This window comes from Phocoena sinus, chromosome 10, assembly GCF_008692025.1.
Source record: "Phocoena sinus isolate mPhoSin1 chromosome 10, mPhoSin1.pri, whole genome shotgun sequence".
NCBI lineage: Eukaryota > Metazoa > Chordata > Mammalia > Artiodactyla > Phocoenidae > Phocoena > Phocoena sinus.
This window is the reverse complement of record NC_045772.1, coordinates 36,144,772-36,170,819: the sequence shown is the minus strand read 5'-3', so window position 1 is coordinate 36,170,819 and position 26,048 is coordinate 36,144,772. Positions and strand designations below refer to the sequence as shown.

General features: G+C 36.5%; 1 protein-coding gene across 3 annotated transcripts in view; it reads left to right on the top strand.

Annotated features, from left to right (window-relative positions):
• Positions 1-26,048, top strand: part of TMTC2 (transmembrane O-mannosyltransferase targeting cadherins 2) — an 847,045-nt gene that overhangs the window by 648,541 nt on the left and 172,456 nt on the right. The window lies entirely within an intron of this gene.

Below are 26,048 nucleotides of genomic sequence, written 5' to 3'. Positions count from 1 at the left end.
AAAAACAAACGTCTAAATACTGAATGCGAAATCTGTCTCCCTCTACTTTGCCTTTTACCTCATTCTCTCTTTCTATTCTCTTCTCTGGAGAGGCTGGGTTTTTTTCTCTTCCGGACACGTTTCTAAATCATTGTTTAATTTGCCCAGGTTCTAATCTTTCTTTAAACTACTGCACAATCTTCTACCCTGGAGCCCCTGTGGAGTTTCTCCTGAGCTTCCCCAAACTCCAAAAACGTCTTTCTCCACAGCTGTGCCATGTTCTTCTCATGCAGTCCTTCAGGACTTAGCGTCTTAAATGTTTCTTTATATTCTCTGTATCCAGTAGAGTGAAACTTTGTGTCCTTTACAAGTTAGAGCTTCTGTGACTGCTATTGTAGCTGATGTGTCTTTATAAATAATGTTTGGTAGTGATTTTAAAAAATATTCTAAGTAAACAAAGCAACAGTGAGGTGGCATTCTATTGAAACACAAAATGAGAACCAAAATTTTGGGCTTTTGTGTGTAAAGTTCTCAGTTGGTGCTGTAGTAAGTTTGAAATGGAAGAAGACTAAGAGAATAGCTTATGCTAATATTCTTTTTATTGTCTCAGGAGATTGGGTTAGTGTTGATGTGGTGTGACCACCCTGATATCTAGATATCAAGCTGGTGATAAGTGAAGCAGGCATGATGTCTTACACAACCTTCCGCATGACTTTCTCAGGCTAATATTACAGGAGTTACAAGTTATGTACATTTCCTTTGAAATTTCCTATAATACAAGAAACAGTTTTACTTGGTATGTGCCTATGATTTCTCTTTCTTATTTTATCTCATCACTTCTGGTTGGGGAACTGCTAACCGTGGTGCTCCAAGGACAGTGGTGCTTCAAGGACAAAGGACGACCCTGCCTGAAAAAGTTTCAGCATTACAGCCCCTACTGGACTCTTAATAGCCCTCCCCACCATGTTGCAATGGTTAAGAAATTCCTGAGCCCATCCGGGAGATGCCCACCTGGGCAACAGGGCCTGTCCCAAATAAGGAAAGGCATATGCCCTGTCCCACTCCCACCCTGTAGAAGGAAGGTATATGTGCCTTGACCAGTCAGTAAACGAAAATTTCACCTAGGACCATTCTTTTGTTTTCTGCCTATAAAAACTGACCAATAACACATGCTCGGTCTCTATTCTCCCAGACTACTAGGACGTCGGCCTGCTTTTCTGGCAGCCACTCTTCCCTCTAATAAATTCTCTCTTCTTTACATTCTGCCTTGTGTCTGGAAATTCTTTTCCAACCCACATTTGGACGACACTACATTATTTTAATGGTTATGACTCATTTTTATTATTTACATTTTAAAATATTCATATATTATTAGAACACTAAAAAAAACCCTACTTTATATTTAGTTAAAATTTACTCTTGAGTTTAAATTAAGATCTTAATAAAAACTGCTTTTCTCTTTCTCAATTTTGCATCTTTTTTTTCAACTTAGGGTTGATTCCTATTATTCATTAGTGTTTTCACTATAAAATTTCTCTATTGCCTTTTTCTTTTGAATGGTAAGAATGAGCTGGTTGTATTAAGTGTGGATGATTATTTTTCTACTTTTACCTTATTTAAACGTAATGAGAATCAAGAGGAGAAGTGAATGAGAGACAAGTTGGGCAGCGCTCTGATAGTGTAGATTGGGGGGCATCAATATTGACGGATGGTTTAACTAGTTAGACTGACTTGACTCGTCAAATTAGATGGTAAAGGAAGAAGCAAATTTCAGAAAGTGTTAGTGTCGTTTTTCTTGGTAGTCAAACCTAACTACGAGGCCACAAAGTTCAGTCACTATGAATGTAACACATTCAGGAATATGTGAACGACTGCATTTAGGGATTTCCTTTTTTTTGTCAACGGGAGTAAGAAAATCAACTGTTAGCTTTCCCTTCCGCCCCTCTTGCCCTCTCCCGTGTTCAGTGTTATATGTGAAAAGGCTGCAATTTTGGCACTAACGTGTATGATCAGTCTCAATTACTGGTCTGAATCTTACTCTGTCCGAATCTTGAACATTCTGAAGGCATATGTGTCACTCGTAATCAAAGCTCTTAGTCCCAAAAGGGAATAAGATAATGATAAGAATAGTACTGCTAAATTTATCTCACAACCTAGCATTTTAGAGTCTCTTCTTAAAGTCAGCCATAAGCAGAGAATATCTCAGCAGTAAGATATTCTATAATACTGCATTTCCTTACATATAAATAGAAATATGTGAAGGTTTTATGATTTCATTGTTTCAGATGTGTTTGAATATCTAAGTAGACTATTAGAAGTCAATGTTACTTTTTAAATCGGTGTTTCCCTTGAACACAGCATATCCCGTTCACTATGGCTGTAACTTCTTGGTAAAAGTCGCTAGACACTGTGTAAAAGGAATACCAACAGATGGCCAGTGTTCATGGACTTAACTTTTAAGCAGCATCTTTTATGTAGTTCTGACATGTTCAGGCTCAGCTTACTAAATTCATTGATACCTGCAAGGTGGTATTTGTTCAAGTTCAAACAAGGTTCCAGTTAGCCTATTTCCCATAAACCCTTTCTAAATAATTCCGTACCCAAGCTATCCTGGTGTGCTTTTGACGTGGCTGCCATACTTTCCAGCCTGAAACAAAATTATAAGGAAGGAGAAAACCAGAGGGTTATAGGGTTATAAGACCATTTTTGTCTGTTTTATGAATGCTTATTTCTTTAGTGATAAGTAGAAGGATATGGAAAATACAATATCTTGTTATTTTCAGATTCTAAAGCTCTATGATTCTTTGACCTCATATATTGTGAAAGGTGTTATGCATATTAAACACTTAGTTTTGAAAACAAATTTATTCAAGCAAAGAAAATGATTGACTTATGAATATAAAAAGAGTGACCTGTGAAGACCAATGGTATTTTTTATTTTTCAGTGAGGCTTCAATTTTTTTTTTTTGCACTATGCGGGCCTCTCACTGTTGTGGCCTCTCCCGTTGCGGAGCACAGGCTCCGGACGCACAGGCTCAGTGGCCATGGCTCTCAGGCCCAGCCGCTCTGCGGCATATGGGATCTTCCCGGACCGGGGCACGAACCCGGGTCCCCTGCATTGGCAGGCAGACTCTCAACCACTGCGCCACCAAGGAAGCCAAGGCTTCAATTTTTAATTTGAAAATTGAAGTAATTTTTGATCTTATTGAATAAATTCATTTCAATGAACTGTAAAGTGAATGCATCTAAATACATTGATTTATCCACGTTTATATATTTTATACATTAATAACCTGTAAGGATAAACACAATAAATATTCCCAAATACTTGGTTTTTTCCTAAAATGAGTTTTATTACAAGAATGAGAGGGTATTAATCTTAATATTATTATAGAAAATGTTTCCCAAGGGATATCTCTAAACATGTATTTAAAAAAGAATAAATTGACTATTGACCTGGCATAAGGTTTGGCTTAGTAGCTTAATTGTGGGAATGTATTTTCCAAACTTTGAGATCTGTAAGATAGCCACATGAATCTGTATTCTTGCTTGGACTCATAGTTCTTTACCTCTACCTTTGTTCCTTTTCCCTCTGTATTAGTCTACTCAAGCTGTCATAAAATATCACAGACTGGGCGGTGTGGAAAAAAAAAAAACAACAGATACTTATTTGCTTACAGTTTCGGAGGCTAGAAGTCCAAGATAAAGTTCTGGCACCTTTGGTTTCTGGTGAAGGATCTCTCCCTGACTTGGAGAGGGCCAGCTTCCTTCTGTGTCCTCACATGGCCCTTCCTTGGTGTGTTTGCATGGGGATGGAGAGAAAGATCTCTGCTGTCTCTTCTCAAAAGGACATTAATCCTATTGGATCAGGGCCCCACCTTTACGACCTCATTTAACCTTAATTATTTCCTTAGAGGTACCATCTCTAAATATAGCCACATGAGGTTAGGGCTTCAATACATGAATACTGGGGAGATACACACCTTCAGTCTATAACATCCTTTTATTTCTCTTTCTCAGACCATAGGTCTTTCATTTCATGCTCTGTGACCATATAATTTCCCTTTGCAGCTTCATGTGGTGTGTTGCTTCCTTCCTTCTGGTTTTTCCACTGCTGAATTGTACTGGGCTGCAACTCACACTCTAAATGTATAGGTGCTGCTTTACAGGGCACCTTCAATACCCTTAACATTTTTAGGAGCCTACTCTCACTTTCTCATGGAATCTCTTTTTTTTTTTCCTACTCTCTACTTTCTTGTGGTTGGAGAGAAAGCTTCTCTCTGGGTATGGTAGAAAGGATGATGGGTACTTCCTCCTCTCCACGGTGTCTGGGTCTTAATCCCAAGAGTCTGTGAATATGTTGTTACATGGCAATAGGGAATTAAATTACAGGTGAAATAAAGCTCGCTCACCAGTTGATTTTGAAAGTAGATTATCCTGAATATTTGTCTAGGCCTAATGTAATTACAAGATCCCTTTAGAATGCAGAAGAAAAAGTCAGAGTCAGAGATGTGAAGATGCTGTGGTACTGGATCTGAAGATCGCTGAAGGGCTCACAGAAGTGTAGGTGACCTCCAGCAGCTAAAATAGGCAAGGAAATTGATTGTCTTTAATGCCTCCAGAAGGAATGCAGCCCCATCAAGACCTTAGTTCTAGCCCAGTGAAACCCATATCAGACTTTGAACCTCTAGATCTGCAAGATTATGAAGTGTTTTGGATTTTAAGCCAGTAAGTTTGTTGTAATTTTTTACAGAAGCAGTAGGAAATAAACACATTGGGGAGCCCAGGAGGCCAATAGATATGGTTGCTAAATGATCAGGTCCCTGGTTTACTATCAGTCTGGATGGGAGCAGCTTCTTAATCTCCAACTCCTAAACACAAAACTTCTTATAAACGTCTCTCTCGAGAACCATATCCCATCTTAGAAGGTAACCAGTGTTATTTTCAAGTCTTATTCCTGGTTGTTTCCTATCCCTAGTAGCCAGCAGAATCTACTTTCTGCTTCGCAGAAGCTCCTGGATGTTTAGTATAATACATGCCATACATGGAATTGTTGCTTTAGTTAAGAATTTCTCGTGTGTGGTCTGGATCATCCTCAAGAGAATAACTTGGGGTGCTCTACCCAAGACTTGCTGAATCAGTATCTCTGGGGTTGGGGCTCTGGAGTCAATATGTTTAATGAACATTTCAAGTGATTTTAATATCCACTAACATTTGAGGTAAATTTTTCTCACTTATAATGATATTTATGAGAATAGTTTTTACAAATGTCTTAGATGCTAAAAGATTTTTTCACAGTAAAATAATTCTACGTGGATATATATACCTAGAAACAAAATATTTGCTTCTGACTTCTAAATGATTATAAACTAGTGACCACATGTTTCTGAGAAACTTTCCATCAAGCTTATATCTTTATACAATATCTTACACATTAAAGACCCAATGGCAGTTTTCCTTTTTGGTATTTTCAGGAAAGCCAACGGTTTTCACATTTGCCTTGAGGTTTACTTGCAAGTAAACCTTGTTTTTTATCACGTCATTCCTATACTACTTCCTACTGCTCTTTTGGAGTATAGGCCTTGAAGTACAATGTGAATCTCAATAGTTTTCAATATTTTTTATGATTAAAAATATCCAGTTTCTTAGTCCAGGGGGCCACAAGCTATGGTCCACTACCTACTTTTATAAATAAAATTTTATTGAAACACAGCCACACTCATTCATTTATGTATTGCCTTTGGTTGCTTTTTGCTATAACCATAGAATTAAAGAGTTGTGACAGGGATATTATGGCTTACAAAGCCTAAAATATTTACCTACTGGCTTTTTTTAGAAAAGGTCTACCAAACCCTGCCTTAGCCTGTTAGTAATTCCTCTTTTTAAAATTTATTTCCTGTCTAATATTTTTGCACTCAAATCTATGTTATGTTTTGTCTTCTGGGATACAAAGGATGGCTGTATTTTATATTTTGAAAGTTCTAGGATTGCAAGGTGGTTCAGCAAAATAAACTTTGAATTAGATAGAACAGAGAATCTTGAGCTCTGCCATTTACTGGCTGTGTGGCATTCAAATTCTCTGAACATCAGGTCTCTCATCTATGACTCATTAAATGAGTTCTTGCATATAAAATGTTTAGCACATTCCCTTTGCATGTGGTCTACCTTTGTGACCTTGTTAAATTATCATTTTTAAAGTAGAGCCCTGGGGTCTTGGAGGGTGAGCCTTGGTTTAACAGAAGATCACAAGGGAATTGAGATAGAGAAGTTTATTACTTCCTGGAGAAGGTACATGGCATGCCTTAAGAGGCCACATGAGGAGGTCAAGGCAGGATGCAGGCAGAGAGATGGCAGGACCTGGCGCACATGCCTTTAATAAAGTCCATAGCTGGAGTGCTTTGGGCTAAGTCCAGATTAATCAATTCAAACCAAAAGGAGTAGGGGCTTGATATGCTTCTTGAGTGTCTTATCTAAGGAGCACACCAAGGGAAGGCTTTGGGAGGCAGGGAAACTGTTTATCACAAGGGCCATTAGAGGATTCTTATTATGAACTTTCATTTACTTGTGACTCTGCAGGCTGTTATCTAGGGCATGTGCTCCAGGGAAGGGCTAGTGTCCATTCAAATCCTCTGTAGGCTACTTGGTCACTTACAGTGGAGCCAAGGAAGCAGTATTATAGAGTAGCTTAGCTACACCCTCAACATTTACTTTTATTATTTTTAATTATTTATTGTGTCCAAGTAAAAATGAAGTGTATAATAAAGCCTATTTTAAAACGATAGTTTTCTTTATATTTACCTTGGGATTCATGTATATATTACATATTTTCTGCATTATAGATATATCAATAGCTTCGGCTCTGATGTCAGTTCTACTAGATGCTGCAAACTTATACAAATTAGTGACTCTTCTGAGCCTCATTTTTCTTATTTATAGGACAGAGATCTAGAATGATCATAACAGGGTTTTATGTTGTTTCTTTTGTATGAAAAATTGATAGTGCTTTAGCACAGTACTGAGTAATTAGTAGTTAATATGTGATCAATAATTATTGATTATTCTAACCATTATAAGGATTTTTTATCAAGCAAATATTTATTGAAGATTTATTATTGGTGAGACGGAGCTATTGGCCAGAAAATATCTTGGGAATATCAAAATGAACAAGATGTACTTTTTTTTCTTTTTTTTTAAGAATGTATCTGTCCTGTCCTGCCCCTAGGTTCACCAGAACGATTTTTTTTTTTTTTGAAGATGTTGGGGGTAGGAGTTTATTAATTAATTTATTTATTTTTGCTGTGTTGGGTCTTCGTTTCTGCACGAGGGCTTTCTCTAGTTGTGGCAAGAGGGGACCACTCTTCGTCGCGGTGCGTGGACCTCTCACTATCGTGGCCTCTCTTGTTGCGGAGCACAGGCTCCAGACGCACAGGCTCAGTAGTGGCTCACGGGCCCAGTTGCTCCGCGGCATGTGGGATCCTCCCAGACCAGGGCTCGAACCCATGTGCCCTGCATTAGCAAGCAGATTCTCAACCACTGTGCCACCAGGGAAGCCCCCAAGATGTACTTTTTAGCTTCAATGAGCTCACAATCTAGTAAGGCAAGGGTGTGTGTGTGTGTGTGTGTGTGTGTGTGTGTGTGTGTGTATAATTAGTTGCCATATCTTGTAAGAAGTGTTATACATAATTAAGGCACCTAAGAATCACAGTCGTTGCCCAATGAATGGAAGAGTTAACTCTGTTTTGGAGATGGTTAAGGGAGGTTTCCAGAGGACATGAACTTAACTCCAAATCTTGAAGTGTAAGTAAAAGTTTAACATAGTTGGATATTTAGGAAAAGAACAGTTTCAGTTGGGGCAATAGTATGTGCAAAGCATAGAAAGAGAACAACATACTAAAGTCAAGGAAATGCAAGGCTGTTAAATTGACTGAGGTGTAAGTGACATTGGGGAGAGTTGGGATGTGAGGCTGGAGATGTGAGCTGAGGCCAGCTCATGGAAAATCTCTTAAAATAACACAAAAGAGTTTAGATTTGATACTATAGGTGATGAGGTATATTGAAAGGTTTTAAATTTTTTATTGAATTTTACATTAAGGTGTTTTGAGCAGGAGTTTCAGAATCATGTTAGAATTTTTCACGATAATTATAAATGCCACAACAGCTACAATTATGTTCTTGGCATTCTGCATGTTCAATCTGAAACTTTACAGTGTGTCTTCTAAATAAGCATTATTTCCCTGTTTGAAACCGAGGCTCCGATAAGTCAAAGGTCCATAGTAACAATAAGTAAGTGAAAGAGTAAGAAGACATAATTGGAATATTTATTTTCAACTTCCTATTTTCATCACTACACATCGTACTCTTTCTAAGAATACTCTGCAGTTTGTAGGATAGGAAAGAGATGAGATAGGGGATGAATCAGGACAAGGAGAACTGTTAAGAATGTATTCAGTGTCACAAGAGGGAACAAGGGCATCTCCTCACTTCCCATTTCCCCTTTTTTACTGTCTTCTACTTCCTTCCTGGCACAGTCAGTACCGCAGCCAAAGACATGGAGCGGGGAGGGAGGACTGTGGAGCTAGATGAAGAATCAGTCCAGAGTTGAGGAGCTCCATGAAGGCATGAGATAGCAGGCCTGGAAGAAGAGGACGTGGGACCACTTGGGGCTGCTGCAGGGGCAGCAACGGTAGTAGATGGTTTATGTGTTGGAAGATGGGCTACATCAGACAAATAAGTAAATTGAGCAAATGAATAAATATACTGAGTCAAGTTTCTCAATCCTGGAGGAGATATAATACAATCATGCATATGGGGAAGACTTGGAAGAACTCTTGGTTGTTAGATGATAGTATGGGGCATCAGGTAAACTCCTAGTATGTACATGTATTACATATGTGATATTATATAGTTGTAATTATATAGATGCAATACAAATGTTTCCTCGTTCTGAGAGGGCTTAGAAACAATGATGTCTCAGGAGCAATGAGTGTCCCAAGTGGCCAGAATTTGCTTTCTAAGTATCATCCTCCCTTAAAGGAGAAATGGCTGATGATAGGTTGGGGCAGAGAAGGTCCAAGATGTGCCTTAAACATGTTATTCAAAGAAAGTTAAGTCCTCAAAAATAAAATGTCTCAAAATGATAAAATAACCAGTTTGAAGGCACTCTCAATAGATGAATAGAAGGGGACTTGAGTATCAAAACAATGATAGTCATTAATTATTTTAAGAAAATAAAATCTATTAATGTATGCTAATATATATTAATTAAGCAAGCAAGTAGGTAAATGGCAGAGCAATGGAAAGCTATTCCTCAGAGTTCCAGTAAGTGTTGGAAATAGAGAATCACCATTTGACAGCCATCAGATGAGGTTGATTCAGTTGGAAATTGTCCATGGATGCTAAGGCTGGTAGGTAGAATTTGAGAAACAGGGTATTAGTGTAATCTTGGAATACCTAATCCGTTACAATACTAATACTAATCCATTACAATCAGGAAAATTGTGAATTTCAGGTGGAGAAAGCTGTTAGACACCACTAAGACCAGGTCATCAGCATTTATATCATTTGGGACAGGTTGACATTGTGTGTTTCCTGATGTTATATACCACAAAGAGCACAGCATCATTTCTGTGGTTTCCCCCTCAATGCATGGTCTGAGTCTGGTCATGAAGACTCTGTAGATGGGCCCAGGCTAAAAACCATCTACAAGCTATAAGACCTGTTCTCTTCAAAACTGTAAGAATATGGAAGACTGAGAAAGACTCAAGAATTATTCGAGATTGAAGGAGTCTATAATACACAATACCTAAGTATAAGCATATTTCTAGGATCTTAGACTAGCAAGAAAAGGGACATTGTGAGATGTTCTGTCTATTTCTGGGGAAAAGTGTTCCCCGTAACTTAGTGATATAAAGCAAATGACATTGTATTATATCTCATGATTTTTTTTTAGGTCAGGAATTTGGCCAGGTTTACCTGAACAATTCTTCTGTGCAATGTGGTACTGAACGTTAGCAGGTGGGCAGAAATAGAGGGCCCACTACAGCCTCAATCATATTTCTAAAGACTTGGCAGGGGAAGACTGGGCTCAGCTGGGGATTTCAGAGGGACAGCTTACCTGTGGCAGCTCCAGCATAGTAGCCTCAGGAAATCAGACTTCTTTATATGGCAGCTCAAGACACCACACACAGTATTGATGAGCAATCATTAATGTCAACTGATTCAAGGGTAGAGGAATTAGACAACACATCTTGATGGGAGAAATAGCAAAGTCATTGCAGTCATCTTTGGTCTACCACAGTGGTACAGTAAGCAAATTTGGAATGGGGTCTGAAAAGGTGGCGGTGTTACCAATGCTGAATAACTGATTAGGAGGGTTATATGGTAGTTCATATAGATGTGTGTTCTAGTTGTAAAGAAATACACACTGGAGTGTTTGAAGTATTTAAGGATAATGTGGTATTACATCTGCAGCTTACTCTCAAAAGGTTCTGGAAAGGACTTAGAGATATTTGTGTGTATTTATGTACATGTATATATACATATTGTCTATGTGTATATACATATATGTATATAGAGGGTGGCACAATGGGGCAAATGTGGTAAAATATTAACAATTGGATATTCTGGTTGAAGGTGATATGGGAATTCTGGCTGCTTTTCTGTATGTTTGAAATTATTTCAAAATATAAAATTTAAAGAGAAAGGAAAATTTAAATTTAAGGAAAAAAATGATTAGAGTCTGAGGTAAGGTAGCTGCAATGGACATGAAGAGAAGAGGATGAATTGATGATAAATAAGACTTTAATAGACAACTGGATGTTAGATTGAGAAAGATGGGTTGCTTGGAACACTGTCATAAGCACAGAAGTTCCATTGGCTGCTCATTTACAGAGAGAAGCAAACTAGCAAAGCTTGCCAATAACACTTTGCACTGACATTTTGCTTTGTCCTTTAATGATCACCCTGGAAAACAAACAATCCGCCAAGTTTAATTTTAAAAAGCATTGAGACTGTTTAAACAGAGTCAGATTTACTTAAATGTGTAATGGATTCCTTCATTCGTAATAAAATCTGTGGCTCTTTCTTATCTGATGGAAAAATTCTTCTACGTAAGCATATTCCAAATGGATGAATAGACTAAGTGTGAGTAATGTGGTTTAGTTTGTGCATAGTACACACTTCCACAAGACAAGAAATTCTTTCATAATAAAAGTATGTCTTAAAATATATTTTAGGATTAAAACAATCTTATTTATTGTATGAAATGCGGTGTAGAATGAGTATGCGGTGGATTCCACATGAATTACTCAAAGGTCAAAAAGAAAAGGTATAAAGCAATGAGATTTAGAACAAGGAATCTGAGGACAGTGTTATAAAGAAGTTTATATGAATAAATAAACCTTTCTTAAGGTATGACATGTGGAATGAATGTTACCTCACAGTATTTTGAAGCCTTAAAATAAATATCCCAATCGTTTTCAGTATCTCTGCTCAGGATGTAAAGTTGACAACCATCTCCATGGGGGGTGCTGACATTTTGCTGGAACATTATGAAAAGAGAGCTCCTGCTGTGGATAGGAAACACTATTTCATCAAAACTAAGAAATCAGAAGTCAAATATACTGTAAAGGGAAGTTCTTATCAGCTTTATTAAATGTAGCCATTTTCTTTTCTCTGAATTCTTTGACAACAGGTATGTAATTTTATTTCATAGGTTAAAAAATAGGTGGAATTGTGGCAGGAATTATTTAGATTAGTTTTCATGAGTCAGGACGGTTGTAGAAAACAAAAAATGGCAGATTTTTTCTAAATTTGAATTATGATGTGAATCATCTCAGGTGCTTCATAAAGCACTTGACCTATATCCAACAGCAACAGTAAATCTAGCTAGTGATATAGCATGCTTCTCCAGTGTGTGTGCCCATGTATGCACTTGTGTCTGCATTGCAGGAAATGAAAGTGGACATGTGGAAGGGAATGAACTGAAGATGAAGAAAGGTGACTTTAACTGAGAATTAGAAAGCCTTATAGATGAGAATTAGAAAGCCATATCAGAGACTTTAGCTCTCTGAATTCACTTTATTTTGCATATGTATGTGTACATCTGTGTATTTTTGTTAAAAATCATAAGATTTCTGATACTGATTCTTTTGTTTGTTTGTTTGTTTGTTTTTTGCGATACGCGGGCCTTTCACTGTTGTGGCCTCTCCCGTTGCTGAGCACAGGCTCCGGCCGCGTAGGCTCAGCGGCCATGGCTCACGGGCCCAGCCGCTCTGCGGCATGTGGGATCCTCCTGGATCAGGGCATGAAGCCGTGTCCCCTGCATTGGCAGGCGGACTCTCAACAACTGCGCCACCAGGGAAGCCCTAGATTTCTGACATTGATTCTTAAGAATTCTGTACTAGTCTTTTGTTTCTTACTTGATAGTTGAAGTAATCACTTAAATATAGCATATTAGATAATCATGTCTGTATTAGTTATCCATCACTGTATACCAAATTACCTCAAAACCTAGCGACTTCAAACAACATTTATTGTCTCACAGTTTTGGGCGTCAAGAATCTATGCACAGCTTAGCTATATGCCTTTGACTCCAAGTTTCTCACATACTTGCAATGTAAGGGACAGGCTGGGGCTATAGATATTTCAGTAGGGGAGCCTCCAAGCTCACTCACATGGCTGTTGACAGGCCTCAGGTCTGGCTGTTTGTTGGTGGGAAACCTCAGTTGTTTGCCATGAAGACCTCTATGTGGAGTTACTAACAACACGGCAGTTTATTTCCCCCCACAGTGAGGTGTACATGTGTGAGAGGGAGAGACAGGGACTGAAGTCAAAGTCTTTCTGTATCTAATTTTGCAATTGCCATCTAATCGCTTTTGAAGTATTATTTGTTAGCAGCAACTCCCTAGGTCCAGTATTCACTCAAAAAATGATGTTACACAAGGATATGAGTACCAGGAGGTAAGAATCCCTGGGAACTAACCACCATGATGTTAAAAGTTCTTGGTCACTCCTGGATCATGAATTTCTCCCTTTACAGCTTTCTGCTGGACTCTGACCTATTGCCAAGTTAAGCCATTGCTTCTTTCCTTCCTGCTTCTCTTCTATTCCCTCTTTTATCAGCTTTCTCCAATTCCCAAAATTTATGTTTTAAATCAGTGGTCATCAAACTGAGAATTCCAAAGAATTACATAGGCAATTTCTACATCAACTTTATGTTCTCTTTCCTAATATCGTTCTGCCTGAGATATTCTTGGACTCACAATGGCACTTTTCCTTTACAGATGTAAAATAATCCTCAATCCTCTGACCATCCCTTTTATTGCTCCTCGATCTTGCTATGGAGCATTGCTCCTGTATATATAAACCTCTGGGATACAAACAAATGAAAGGTATCCTTCAATGGTTAATTAAGGTGGCCTAAAGTCTGAGTGCTTCCCCATTTTTCCTTTCCTTGTGTATTATCTTTTTCAGAATGAAGCATGATTTTTACAAATTGGATATTTTGGTCTTTTGAGGTATTCTGTATTCAGATATATGGTCATATATGGTCTTGAATATTAAGAACAACTCTCTTTTTAATAATTTGCCTCCTTATCCTTACCTCCATCCCCATTTCCACCATTTTAAAAAACTTTTTTTTTTTTTTCCTGGATGGAAGAGTCCTTGGGAGCAAAAATTACTAATTGCTAAAAGTGGCATTTTCAAGTATTTAAACATAAGCAATTCTCAACTATTCTAGACCCTAATCTCTGGGGTGTATAATTAGTTAGAAATAAAAACAGCCACAAAAGTTAAAGCAGAATAGGTTAGTTTAAAAAGAAAATCACTGAAGTATTTTCTGGGACTACAAAAATGATCTAGGTATGCTGGATAAAATCCAAAGATAAAACTTGTATGTTTTCTTTTATCAAGACTTAATATGTATATTTTTAAAAGGTAGCAAAAATTGGTCTTTATCAAATCATGTGTAATATGTCCCAATCACAGTCAAGCTTCACGTTATTTCCTTCTACAAAATGCTTAATATTTTATGCCTTTTCCCCCCCATAAATTTATTTATTTATTTGTTTTTGGCTGCATTGGGTCTTCGCTGCTGTGCGCAGGCTTTCTTTAGTTGCGGCAAGCGGGGGCTACTCTTCGTTGCAGTGCACGGGCTTCTCATTGCAGTGGCTTCTCTTGTTGTGGAGCATGGGCTCTAGGCACACAAGCTTCAGTAGTTGTGGTGCAGGGGCTTAGTTGTTCCTCGGCATGTGGGATCTTCCTGGACCAGGGATCGAACCCATGTCCTCTGCACTGGCAGGTGGATTCTTAATCACTGCACCACCAGGGAAGCCCAATATTTTATGCTTTTTTTTGACAAATATCTTTAACCAAAAAATTTTTTAGCTAGTAGACACAATATTCAGCGCATTATGCTTTTTTCTTTGGTTAAAAACAGAAAACTAGAATATCTAGACAGATCAATAAGGAAACAACATACTTAAATGATAATATAGACAAATTGGACCTAATAGACATATACAGACCATTTCACCCAACAGCAGAAGAATGTACATTCTTAAACATCTATGCAACTTTCTCCAGGATAAATTAAATATTAGCTCACAAAACAAATCTTAACAAAGTTAAGATTTTAAGAAGATTGAATTTAAGAAGATTGAAATCATACCAAGTGTCTTTTCTGGCCACAGTGGAGTGAAACTAGGTATCAATAGCAAAAGGAAACTGGAAAATTCACAAATATGTGAAAATTTAACAACACACTCTTGAACAACCATTGGGCCAAAGAAGACATCAAAAAGGAAATTAGAAAATACTCTGAGACAAACAAAAATGAAAATACAACATAAAAATCATAAGAGATACAGCAAAAGTAGTACTGAGAGAAGTTTGTAATATGTGCCTACTTAAAAAAAAAAACCTCAGACAACCTAACTTTGTATGCCAAGGAACTAGAAAAAGAACACACTGAATCCAAATTTATCAGAAGGAAGGAAATAACAAAGATTAGGGCAAAAATAAACAAAATAGAAAAATAATAGGAAAAAATCAGGAAAACTAAAAGTTACCTTTTCAAAATGAAACAAAATTGACAAACCATTAGCTAAATTAAGGAAAAAAGAACACATAAAATCAGAAATGAAAGAGGAGACATTACAACTAATACTACGGAGATAGAAAGGATCATGAGTGGCTACTATGAACAATTACATGTTAACAAATTAGATTTCTTAGAAGAAATGGATAAAATCCTAGAAATATACAATTTGCAAAGATTAAGTGATGAAGAAGTAGAAAGTATGAATAGACCTATAGCTGATATAGAGAATAAATCAGTTATCAAAGCTGCCCAACAAAAACCTAGGTTGAGTTTGTTTCACTGATGAATTCTATCAAATATTTAAAGAGTAATTGATGCCAACCCTCTTCAAACTCTTCCAAAAAACTGAAGAGGAAGGAACTGTTCCAAACTCATTTTATGAGGCCAGCATTACCCTAATACCAAAGTCAGACAAAGATGCCACAAGAAAATAAAATTACAGGTCAGTATCCCTGAGGAACATAAATATAAAAGTTGATCACACACCATAGCCTAGTGGAATTTATCTCTAGGATGCAAAATTGGTTCAACATATTAAGATCAATTAATATGATGTACCATCCTAACAGAATAAGGAATTAAATTACATTTCAGTAGATGCAGAAAAAGCATTTGACAAAACTCAACACTTTTCAGAATAAAAACTCTCAAACTAGGATTACAAGGAAACTACCTCAACATAATATAGGCCATATATGAAAATCCCCTTGCTAACATCATACTCAATGGTGAAAAGCTGTATGCTTATTTTCTAAAATCAGGTGCAAGATAAGAATGCCTGCTCTCACCTCTTCTATTCAACATAGGACTAGAAGTCATAGCTGGAGCAGTTAGACAAGAAACGGAAAAGGCATCCCAATTGGAAAGGAAGAAGTAAAATTGTCCCTGTTTGCAGATAACATGCTTTTATATATAGAAACCACTAAAAACTCCATAAAATGACAAACTCTTAGAACAAATAACAAATTGAGTAAAGTTGCAGGACACAAAATCAGAATACAAAAATCAGTTGCATTTCTGGACACTAACAACAAACTACCTGAAAAGAAATTAAGAAAATAATTTTATTTTCACTAGCATAGAGAAGACTAAAATACTTAGGAATAAACTTAACCAAGGAGGTGAAAGACATTTATATCGAAAACTGTAAAACATTGATGAAAGAAATTAAAGAAAACACAAACAAATGGAAAGACAACCTGTGCTCATGAATTGGAAAACAATGTTGTTAAAATGTGCACTACCCAAAGTGATATATCAAAATTCCAATGGCATTTTTTTTACAGATAAATAATTCTTTAATTTATATAGAATCATAAAAGTTCACAAATAGACAAATCAGTCTTAAAAAAGAACAGAGCTGGAGGCATCATGCTGCCTGACTTTAAACTATATTATAAAACTACAGTAATCAAAACAGTACAAGACTGGAATAAAAAGAGGCATATAGACCAAAGGAACAGAATAGAGAGCCCCAAAATAAACACACACTTATAAGGTCAACTAATCTTCAACAAGAGTGCCAAGAAAACACAATGGGGAAAGGATAGTCTCTTCAATAAATGGTTGAAAAAAAACTGAAAAATCATATGTAGAAGAAGGAAATTGGGCTCTTACACTATACACAACTCAGAATGGATTAAAGACTTAAATGCAAGACCTGAAACTGTAGAACTTCTAGAAGAAAACGGGAAAAGCTTACAGATTTTGGTCTTGGGAATGGTTTCATGGTTATGAAACCAAAAGCACAGCAACAAAAACAAAAGTAAGCAAGCAGGACCATATCAGACTAAAATACTTCTTCACAGCAAAGGAAACAACAGAGTGAAAAGACAACTTAGGGAGTGGGAGAAAATATTTGCAAACCATATATAAGGGATTAATACCCAAAACACACAAGGAAATCTGACAACTCAATAGGGAAAAATTTTAAATCCAGATTAAATAATGGCTTATGGATCTGACCATACATTTCTCCAGAGAATATATACAAATGGCCAAAAGGTACATAAAAAATGCTTAATGTCAGTAGTCATCAAGGAAATGCAAATTCATACCACCGTGAGATATCCATTCATCCCTATCAGGTTGGCTATTAGAAAAACAAAAAGTGATGACCAGGATGTGGAAAACTGGAACCCATGCACATTGTTGGTGGTGATTCAAAATAGTGTAGTTGCTATAGAAAATAGTGTGGAGTTTCCTCAAAAAGTTAAAAATAGAACTGTTGCATAGAACCAGAAATCCCCCTCTGGGTATTTATGCAAAAGAATTGAAATCAGAATCCCAAAAAGATATCAGTACTCCCATGTTCATTGCAGCACTATTCACAATAGCCAAGATGTGGAAACAACCTAGATGTCCGTGAACAGATTAATAGATAAGGAAAATGTGGTATGTGCATATAATGGAATATCATTTTGCCTTAAAGAAGGAATTCTGACATATAGTACAACATTTGTGAACATTATGATAAGTGATATAAACAAGTCACAGAAAGACAAATACTTCATAATTCTATTTATATGAGGAATGTAAAGTAGTCAAATTTATAGCACCAGAGTGAAATGGTGGTTGCCAGGGGCTGGGTGAAGGGGGAAATGAGTTACTTGTCAAGGGGCATAAAGTTTCAGTTAAGTAAGATAAACTCTAGAGATCTGTGTAGAGATGGTATGTATAGTCAAAAATAATGCATTGTACACAACAATTTTAAGAGAGTAGATCTCAGGTTAAGTGTTCTTACTACAATAAAATAATGAAACTAGGAAAGTAGAGTCATCATGTAGAATGAAATTGATAGTTTTTGTTCTTGTTTCTTATTTAATCATTCATAAAACCTCAACTCCAGTTTTGAGGAATTTATGCATATGCAAACAAATACATTCCCCAAAGGAATTCCTCACCTCATCAATAACTTTTAATATTAGCTACTCATTGTATTGGTTTATTATAAAATAATAAGAAACAAGATATTTATGTATTTTCTAAATTGTAAAAATTTAACTATTAGATCTGTAATACTACTTATAACATAATGCCTTTTACTACTATATTTTATCTATCTGACTACATCTAATTATTTTGGTGTATTTTGTAAAATTCATTAAACTTGAATTGAAAAATAAAGTTAGCATACTTTTTTCCTGACATAAAGTAAGATTGACTGATTTTACAATGTGAACTTGTTTTGCCAACTAGATTATACAGTAAATATTTAAAAATGTACTAAATCTGCAGAGGCAAGATTTTGATTAAAATGTATTTGTTATATTAAACATAAGAGATACAATGTCTGTTTCCTCCCTCAATTGTAAGTTTATCAAGGGTAAGTTGCATTCATCATGTTGTTATATTCAATGCTTAGTGTGGTATCTAGTATAGATTTTCTTCTGTGGTTGATTTGTAATTTAATTGCATTGTGGTTGCAGAACATAAATGGTGTGAGGTCAGTTCTTTTAAATTTATTAAAGCTTGTTTTCTGACCTAGTATATGATCTCTCCTGGAGAATATTCCATATGGTCTTTTTTTTTTAATTTTTGAATTTTATTAATTTTTTTTTATACAGCAGGTTCTTATTAGTCATCAGTTTTATACACATCAGCGTGTACATGTCAATCCCAATCTCCCAATTCATCACACACCCACCCCCCGCAGCTTTCCCCCCTAGAATCTGAACCATTTTTCTAGGTTCTACATGTATGTGTTAATATACGATATTTGTTTTTCTCTTTCACTTACTTCACTCTGTATGACAGTCTTTAGATCCATCCACGTCTCAACAAATGACTCAATTTTGTTCCTTTTTATGGCTGAGTAATATTCCGTTGTGGGTATATACCACATCTTCTTTATCCACTTGTCTGTCGATGGACATTTAGGTTGCTTCCATGACCTGGCTACTGTAAATAGTGCTGCAATGAACATTGGGGTGCATGTGTCTTTTTGAATTATGGTTTTCTCTGGGTATATGCCCAGTAGTGGGATTGCTAGATCATATGGTAATTCTATTTTTAGTTTTTCAAGGAACCTCCATACTGTTCTCCATAGTGGCTGTATCAATATACATTCCCACCAACAGTGCAAGAGGGTTCCCTTTTCTCCACACCATCTCCAGTATTTATTGTTTGTAGATTTTTTGATGATGGCCATTCTGACTGCTGTGAGGTGATACCTCATTATAGTTTTGATTTATATTTCTCTAATGATTAGTGATGTTGAGCATCCTTTCATGTGTTTGTTGGCAGTCTGTATATCTTCTTTGGAGAAATGTCTGTTTAGGTCTTCTGCCCATTCTTTGATTGGGTTCTTTGTTTTCTTGATATTGAGCTGCAGAGCTCTTTGTAAATTTTGGAGATTAATCCTTTGTCAGTTGCTTCATTTGCAAATATATTCTCCCATTCTGAGGGCTGTCTTTTCATCTTGTTTATGGTTTCCTTTGCTGTGCAAAAGCTTTTAAGTTTCATTAGGTCCCATTTGTTTTTTTTTTTTGTTTTTATTTCCATTATTCTAGTAGGTGGATCAAAAACGATCTTGCTGTGATTTATGTCAAAGAGTGTTCTGCCTATGTTTTCCTCTAGGAGTTTTATAGTGTCCAGGCTTACATTTAGGTCTCTAATCCATTTTGAGTTTATTTTTGTGTATGGTGTTAGGGAGTGTTCTAATTTCATTCTTTAACATGTAGCTCTCCAGTTTTCCCAGCACCACTTATTGAAGAGACTGTCTTTTCTTCATTGTATATCCTTGCCTCCTTTGTCATAGATTAGTTGACCATAGGTGCTTGGGTTTATCTCTGGGCTTCCTATCTTGTTCCATTGATCTATGTTTCTGTTTTTGTTCCAGTACCATATTGTCTTTACTACTGTTGCTTTGTAGTATAGTCTAAAGTCAGGGAGTCTGATTCCGCCAGCTTCGTTTTTTTCCCTCAAGACTGCTTTGGCTATTTGGCATTTTTTGTGTCTCCATACAAATTCTAACATTTTTTGTTCTAGCTCCATAAAAAATGCCATTGGTAATTTGATATGGATTGCATTGAATCTGTAGATTGCTTTGAGTAGTATACTCATTTTCACAATATTGATTCTTCCAATCCAAGAACATGGTATATCTCTCCATCTGTTGGTATCATCTTTAATTTCTTTCATCAGTGTTTTATAGTTTTGTGCATACAGGTCTTTTGTCTCCCTAGGTAGGTTTATTCCTAGGTATTTTATTCTTTTTGTTGTAATGGTAAATGGGAGTGTTTCCTTAAATTCTCTTTCGGATTTTTCATCCTTAGTATGTAGGAATGCAAGAGATTTCTGTGCATTAATTTTGTATCTTGGAACTTTATCAAATTCATTGATTAGCTCTGGTAGTTTTCTGGTGGCATTTTTTTGGATTCTCTACGTATAGTATCATGTCATCTTCATACAGTGACAGTTTTACTTCTTCTTTTCCAATTTGTATTCTTTTTATTTCTTTTTCTTCTCTGATTGCCATGGCTAGGACTTCCAAAACTATGTTTAATAATAGCGGTGAGAGTGGACATCCTTGTCTTGTTCCTGATCTTAGAGGAAAGGCATTCAGTTGTTCACCATTGAGAATGATGTTTGCTGTGGGTTTGTCGTATATGGCCTTTATTATGTTGAGGTAGGTTCCCTCTATGCCCACTTTCTGGAGAGTTTTTATCATAAATGGGTGTTGAATTTTGTCAAAAGCTTTTTCTGCATCTATTGAGATGATCATATGGTTTTTATTCTTCAATTTGTTAATATGGTGTATCACATTGATTGATTTGCATATATTGAAGAATCCTTGCATCCCTGGGATAAATCCCACTTGATCATGGTGTATGATCCTTTTAATGTGTTGTTGGATTTTGTTTGCTAGTATTTTGTTGAGGATTTTTGCATCTATATTCATGAGTGATACTGGTATATAATTTTTCTTTTTTGTAGTATCTTTGTCTGGTTCTGGTATCAGAGTGATGGAGGCCTCATAGAATGAGTTTGGGACTGTTCCTTTCTCTGCAATTTTTTGGAATAGTTTGAGAAGGATGGATGTTCTTCTCTAAATGTTTGATAAAATTCGCCTGTGAAGCCATCTGGTCCTGGACTTTTGTATGTTGGAAGATGTTTAATCACAGTTTCATTTTCATTACTTGTGATTGGTCTGTTCATATTTTCTATTTCTTCCTGGTTCAGTCTTGGAGGGTTATACCTTTCTAAGAATTTGTCCATTTCTTCCAGGTTGTCCATTTTATTTGCATAGAGTTGCTTGTAGTAGTCTCTTAGGATGCTTGGTATTTCTGGGTGTCTGTTTTAACTTCTCCTTTTTCATTTCTAATTTTATTGATTTCAGTCCTCTCACTCTTTTTTTCCCTTTTCTTTTCTTTTTTTTTTTTTGCAGTACGCAGGCCTCTCACTGCTGTGGCCTCTCCCGTTGCGGAGCACAGGCTCCGGATGCGCAGGCTCAGTGGCCATGGCTCACGGGCCCAGCCACTCTGCGGCATGCGGGATCTTCCCGGACCAGGGCACAAACCTGTGTCCCCTGCATCGGCAGGCGGACCCTCAACCACTGCGCCACCAGGGAAGCCCTCTCTCCCTCATTTTTATTGATGAGTCTGGCTAATGGTTTATCAGTATTGTTTATCTTCTCAAAGAACCAGCTTTTAGTTTTATTGATCTTTGCTATTTTTTTCTTTGTTTCTATTTCATTTATTTCTGCTCTGATCTTTATGATTTCTTTCCTTCTGCCAGGTTTGGGTTTTGTTTGCTCTTTCCCTAGTGCCTTTAGTTGTAAGGTTAGATTGTTTATTTGAGATTTTTCTTGTTTCTTTAGGTAGGCTTGTGTAGCTATGAACTTCCCTCTTAGAACTGCTTTTGCTGCATCCCATAGGTTTTGGATCATCGTGTTTTCATTGTCGTTTGTATCTAGGTATTTTTTGATTTCCTCTTTGATTTCTGCAGTGATCCCTTGGTTATTTAGTAACGTACTGTTTAGCCTCCATGTGTTTGTGTTTATTTCATTTTTTTCCCTGTAATTCATTTCTAATCTCATAGCGTTGTGGTCAGACAAGGTGCTTGATATGATTTCAGTTTTCTTAAATTTACTGAGGCTTGATTTGTGACCCAAGATGTGATCTATCCTGGAGAATATTCCGTGCGCACTTGAGAAGAAAGTGTAATCTGCTCTTTTGGATGGAATGTCCTATAGATACCAATTAAATCTATTTCGTCCGTGTTGTCATTTAATGCTTCTGTTTCCTTATTTATTTTCATTTTAGATGATCTGTCCACTGGTGTAAGTGAGGTGTTAAAATCCCCCACTATTATTATTTTTATTATTATTTATTTTTTAACATGTTTATTGGAGTATAATTGCTTTACAATTGTGTGTTAGTTTCTGCTTTATAACAAAAGGAATCAGTTATACATATACATATGTTCCTATGTCTTCCCTCTTGCATCTCCCTCCCTCCCACCCTCCCTATTCCACCCATCTAGGTGGTCACAGAGCAGTGAGCTGATCTTCGTGTGCTATGCGGCTGCTTCCCACTAGCTATCTATTTTATGTTTGGTAGTGTATATATGTCCATGCCACTTTCTCACTTTGTCGCTGCTTACCCTTCCCCCTCCACATATCCTCAAGTCCATTCTCTGGTGGGTCTGTGTTTTTATTCCCGTCTTGCCCCTCGGTTCTTCATGACCTTTTTTTTTTTTTTTTTTTTTGCTTAGATTCATATATATGTGTTAGCATATGGTGTTTGTTTTTCTCTTTCAGACTTACTTCACTTTGTATGACAGACTCTAGGTCCATCCACCTCATGACAAATAACTCAATTTCATTTCTTTTTATGGCTGAGTAATATTCCATTGTATATATGTGCCACATCTTCTTTATGTATTCATCTGTTGATGGACACTTAGGTTGCTTCCATGTCCTGGCTATTGTAAATAGAGCTGCAATGAACATTTTGGTACATGACTCTTTTTGAATTATGGTTTTCTCAGGGTATATGCCCAGTAGTGGGATTGCTGGGTAGTATGGTAGTTCTATTTTTAGTTTATTAAGGAACCTGCATACTGTTCTCCATAGTGGCTGTATCAATTTACATTCCCACCAACAGTGCAAGAGGGTTCCCTTTTCTCCACACCATCTCCAGTATTTATTGTTTGTAGATTTTTTGGTGATGGCCCACTATTATTGTATTACTGTCGATTTCCTTGTTTAGAGCTGTTAGCAGTTGTTTTATATATTGAGGTGCTCCTATCTTGGGTGCATATATATTTATAATTGTTATAGCTTCTTCTGCGATTGGTCTCTTGATCATTATGTAATGTCCTTCTTTGTCTCTTGTAATAGTCTTTGTTCTAAAGTCCATTTTGTCTGATATGAGAATTCCTACTCTAGCTTTCTTTTGATTTCCATTTGCATGGAATATCTTTTTCCATCCCTGCAGTTTCAGCCTGTCTGTGCCCCTAGGTCTGAAGTGGGTCTCTTGTAGACAGCATATATATGGGTGTTGTTTTTGTATCCATTCAGCAAACCTGTGTCTTTTGGTTGGAGCATTTAATCCATTCACATTTAAGGTAATTATTGATATGTATGTTCCTATGACCATTTTCTTAATTGTTTTGTCCTTGTTTCTGTAGGTCCTTTTTTTCTCTTGTGTTTCCCACTTAGATAAGTTCGTTTAGCATTTGTTGTAGAGCTGGTTTGGTGCTTCTGAATCCTCTTAGCTTTTTGCTTGTCTGTAAAAGCTTTTGATGTTTCCATCGAATCTGAATGAGATCCTTGATGGGTAGAGTAATCTTGGTTGTAGGGTCTTCCCTTTCATCACTTTATGTATATCACACCACTCCCTTCTGGCTTGTAGAGTTTCTGCTGAGAAATCAGCTATTAACCTTATGAGAGTTCCTTTGTATGTTATTTGTTGTTTTTCCCTTGCTGCTTTGAATAATTTTTCTTTGTCTTTCATTTTTGCCAGTTTGATTACTATGTGTCTCAGTGTGTTTCTCCTTGGCTTTATACTGTATGGGACTCTCTGCACTTCCTGGACTTGAGTGGCTATTTCCTTTCCCATGTTAGGGAAGTTTTCAACTATAATCTCATGAAATATTTTCTCTGGTCCTTTGTGTCTCTCTTCTCCTTCTGGGACCCCTATAATGTGAATGTTGTTGCATTTAATGTTGTCCCTGAGGTCTCTTAGGCTGTCTTCATTTCTTTTCATTCTTTTTTCTTTATTCTGTACCACAGCAGTGAATTCCACCATTCTGTCTTCCAGGTTACTTCTCTGTTCTTCTGCCTCAGTTATTCTGCTATTGATTCCTTCTAGTGTAGTTTTCATTTCAGTTATTGTATTGTTCATCTCTGTTTGTTTGTTCTTTAATTCTTGTAGATGTTTGTTAAACATTTCTTGCATCTTCTCGATCTTTGCTCTATTCTTTTTCCGAGGTCATCTTCGCTATCATTATTCCGAATTGTTTTTCTGTAAGGTTGCCTATCTCCACTTCATTTAGTTGTTTTTCTGGGGTTTTATCTTGTTCCTTCGTCTGGTACATAGCCCTCTGCCTTTTTATCTTGTCTGTCTTTCTGTGAATGTGGTTTTTGTTCCACAGGCTGCAGGATTGTAGTTCTTCTTGCATCTGCTATCTGCCCTTTGGTGGATGAGGCTATCTGCCCTCTGGTGGATGAGGCTATCTAAGAGGCTTGTTCAAGTTTCCTGATAGGAGTGACTGGTGGTGGGTAGAGCTGCTCCATATGGTCTTGAAGAATGTGTATTCTTATATTCTTGGGTGGAGCATAAGTAGTCTGTTAGGGTTAGTTGATTTATAATGTTCAGGTTTTCATTTATTTCTTAACTGTATTTTTATAAAATACTGAAACTGAGGCTTTGAAGTTTTTATTGTTTAATTGTCCATTTCTCACATCAATTATATTGGTTTTGCTTTATATTTTGGGGTGCTCTGTTGTTAGATGCATATATGTTTTTAACAGAATATTTTCCTGATGGAAAGACCCTGTGATCATTATAAAATATCCCTCTTTTCATACAAAAATTTTTGTCTTAATGGCTATTTTGCCTGATACTAGTATAGCCACTGCCATTTGATATTTATTTTCTGCATGTCTTCTGTGTTTTCACCTCTCTATTTCTCAATTCTTGCTTTGTTTGTATTAAATAGATATTTTCCAGTGTATCTTTGAAATGTATTAGGTGTTTCTTTTTTAAGTGGTTTTTTTTTTTTTTTTTTGGCTTCTTGTTGCATTGGGGAAGATAATTAGCATCTTAATCTAGTTTGGATTAATACTAACATATATTCAATACTACAGAAAAATTTAGCTGTAATTCGTCCTTCCCACATTGTACAATGTTCAAATGGATTGCATCATTAAAAGTTATAAATTCATCAAAAAATGTTTTAGGGATACCTTCAAGAAAGTGGAGGAGTAAGACATGGAGATCACCTTCCTTCACTTCCTATGTATCAGAAATACCTATACATGTGGAACAACTCCAACAGAACACATACTGAAAGCTAGCAGAAAACCTCAGACTTCCCAAAAGAAATATATATTTTTTTCTTTCTCTCTTTTTTTTTTTCTCTCTTTTTATACGTGTGTATATATATGCTTTTTTGTGTGATTTTGTCTGTATAGCTTTGCCTTTACCATTTGTCCTAGGTTTCTGTCTGTCCGCTTTTTTTCTTTTCCTAGTATAGTTTTTAGCACTTGTTATCATTGGTGGATTTGCTTTTTGGTTTGGTTACTCTCTTCTTTCTTCCTTGCATTTTTTACTACTTTTTAATTTTTTTTATTTTTAACAATTTTTTATTTTAATAACTTTTTTATTTTATTTTTTCTTTCTTTCTTTCTGTTTTTCTCCCTTTTCTTCTGAGCCATGTGGCTGACAGGGTCTTGGTGATCTGGCTGGGTGTCAGGCCTGAAACTCTGAGGTGGGAGAGCCGAGTCCAGCACCTTGGT